At 33.3% G+C, this 3,189-nt stretch overlaps 1 long non-coding RNA gene across 1 annotated transcript; it reads left to right on the top strand.

Annotated features, from left to right (window-relative positions):
• The first annotated feature begins 1,321 nt into the window (after positions 1-1,321).
• Positions 1,322-2,988, top strand: LOC116405885. Its single transcript, XR_004218963.1, has 2 exons — positions 1,322-1,366; positions 2,467-2,988. It is a non-coding gene; the product is annotated as an uncharacterized LOC116405885 (long non-coding RNA).
• The last annotated feature ends 201 nt before the right edge of the window (positions 2,989-3,189 follow it).

Here is a 3,189-nt window from a genome sequence, read left to right as displayed (position 1 = left end):
ACTAGAGATGAAGAGTTTGAAAATTAAACACTTGTTGGTGATATGCAAAGGGTTAACTAAGACAATGTGTTTTGGAAAAGGAAAATTCAAGTACATTGGCTGCTTTGTGGGCTGAAGTCAATGGACCTTATTGGAATCGAGAGTTTTTCAAAGCCGAAGGGGAGGATTTCTTTTTCAACATTGAAGAGCAGAATGCTGGGGATTGTTTGCAATTAAAAAGAGAAAAAAAGAGAAAGGGGCCTTGATCATGTTTGCAGCACACCTTGAGGACAAGGTGTTTTGAAGCATCGGGTAATGTTAGATACCTAGATTAGTATAAGGTTAGGGGTATAAGGGTAATTAGATATTTAGAAAGTTACTAGTAGTTATTATGTAAGTGTGGTTACATCTTATTATAAATGGAGGGAGGGTAAGTGAGGGGAGAATTCTGGGAGTGATCTAGGGCTTGGGTGAGAGTACTCAAGAGGGAGGTTCCAAGTGCCTTATACTTGGTTTTATCTTGTATTTTCTTATAGTTCATTATAATAAATTAAGATCTTGTTCTTGTTAGGAAGTATCCTAACAGAATTCCTCTAGAAGATCTTGTTCTTCTCCCCGGACATCTATGGTTGATATTTTTTACCTTTCAATATATCAAAGCCAAGGATTCTTTTGCATTTCTCTATGCTTTTTCTTTACCCAATTATGCTTTTTTCAGTTATATTTGGGAGTAGTATTTCATTTCTTTCATGTGAAATGTTGAACTTCAGTAGTGTGGAGAGTGGAACGTAATATCTTACCTTTTATATTAGTAAACTTGATTTTAAGCAATGTTTTTTGAAGATTTTATGTTGTAGATTGTTTTTTGTTCTTCAAGCTACTGTTCTTAACTTTATTTTCTCCTGTTATTGTTCTCAATGATTATCGAGCATATGCATTACCATGTGGCTTCAAGCGTGTCAGTGTGCTCTTGCTCATAATTTTTACTATATCTTGTTACTAAAATTGCAAGTTAATTGCAAATTACTCAGAGCTTGGATTGTCTCCTCCAGTTGGTTAAAGGAAAGCTACCGGGAAGGCAGATTTGTTGGTAAGTTCGAATGGCTTGCTAGTATCAAAGCGTAATGTATTTTCTTCCACTTATGTTTTTCATCCTACCTAATTTTTGTGATTGATTAATTCCTTATTGATCTGCAGACGAGTTGCCTTACATACTAAATGATGATGACTACATATCGAAGTATCGAGCCAGCCTAAAAGCTGCAGTTCTCAAGGCAAAAGCATGTTTTTGAGCTTTATTTGAAGGGTATGATGTTTGCATATCAGCTCAGCTCACCACCACACACCTAAAACTCTATCCCTGATAGTCAAGTCAGCCGGTGGAAATGTAAGTTCTCTGTTATTGTACAAATCTCGAGTACTAGGTTTGGTTCTCTATATTACACATACAACCACTATAATATGGCTATCCTCCATCTAATGAAGACGTGAAGTTCTCAACAAACAAGCACGTATACGAATTCTAGACATGGGTCAATAAATTATAGACATGGTGACGTGTCATTTTTTTCTAAAAATATAGGATAGTGCTAGAACACAGTTTTAATATATATAATTTAAAAGTATGTATCATATTTATATAGAAATTCAAAGTCAATAAGTTTATGTATTTATATGCTTAAAAATAAGCTCATCCTTCACTCAAAACTTATTCAAAGCCAAGAGTTTAATATGTGTGTGTAACCAATCTTGACCTTTATTGCATTGGAATACTTGTTGTCTAACACATCTATTGTACTAACTAGTGTTCAACACGTGTTCTCCGAGTGTTCCATACATATTGTTTATTGATACACTAGCCAAACTTGAGTGTATGTGCTTCTTAAGTCTTTAATATTTATGTTTGTTTTGATCCTAGGAATTGAGCATGTAATGTAAAAAGTCTATGCACAAGGGGTCATATGGCCATCTCCGTGTTTCTTTAATTATCAAATTTGTTCAAGTTTTTAATTGTCTCTAGATCGAAATCTGGAGTTATTTTTTTGTGATTTGGTGTACAAATACATACATCCATGTTTCTAATTATGATTAGATTGTTTTCTGGTCGCAACATTTTATTGTTTAGCTTGTCTTTGATCTTGAACTTACTATTATGTTGATTTAAATTCCATTTTAGCCTTAGAACTTTCAAAACATCCATTTTAGTCATCGAGCTTCCAAAACGTAGCCAACTAACGGTTTTAGTATTTTGTAAATTATTTTATCAATTAATATTCATTTATTCAATACTCATCGGTCATTTCTGCTATATGTGATTGGAATATATCTCATAGGAAGCATTTTGAAAGTTGAAAAAAGATGGAAAATTTTAGGGACTAGAACAAGAATTTGTTTAATATTTTTTATAGGGTGAATTCTTGCAATTTCCTTGTAGTATATACATAATTTTTCTCTCATTTGGCAAATTCATTATGCTTGAAAATTTAGGTGATTCATGAGCTAGATAAAGTAAACAATGTATGAAAGACGATCTTTGTGGCTTGTGAGGAAGACGTGGAGGAAGCCTTGGTGGCCGTAGAAAAAGGGATATGGACTTTCAACGTTGAATGGCTAATGGCATGTATAATGAGACAAGAAGTAGACTTGGAGGCCCTTCAATTTGCTGAGTCCCTATGAGAAACAAGGTCACCCTAACTTTCAGTTTTGAACAAGCAGCAGCCAGCCATTTCGTCCTTGTGTAAATCCACTCTTTTCTCAACTCACTCTAATTTGGTACATAAACAAACTCTGATCGCTCCATCTCTATATTCATCAGTACATAAAAGACGATAAGTTTATTCATGGAGAAAGTTGGATGTAAGTATTTTTAGGAATGGTCCTTCATTTAGTAACTTTGGGAATTGTAAAAATGAGGTAATGAAGTTCTATCAAGTTGAATGTTCTTGTTTATGTTAGATGAGACTGATTCTTGGATACCAGAATTAACTTGAAGTACGTGTTTGAGTTCCATTGGAGTGATTAGAGAAAAAATGTTCCTTTAAAAAGGGTAATTTTTTATGTAGACTTTCTTTTTATTAAAATTCCTTAAAATACAATTTGAGAGTATTTCAATAGCTTTCAAAGAGTTGTCAAACACTTGTAGTTTTTCTAAAATAACATATTTTCAAATATTAAAGTTTTTGACGATAATTTACATGGAATTACACGATC

This window comes from Cucumis sativus, unplaced genomic scaffold, assembly GCF_000004075.3.
Source record: "Cucumis sativus cultivar 9930 unplaced genomic scaffold, Cucumber_9930_V3 scaffold40, whole genome shotgun sequence".
NCBI lineage: Eukaryota > Viridiplantae > Streptophyta > Magnoliopsida > Cucurbitales > Cucurbitaceae > Cucumis > Cucumis sativus.
Note: the sequence above shows the minus strand (reverse complement) of the source record. Positions and strands in the feature narration are given on the sequence as shown.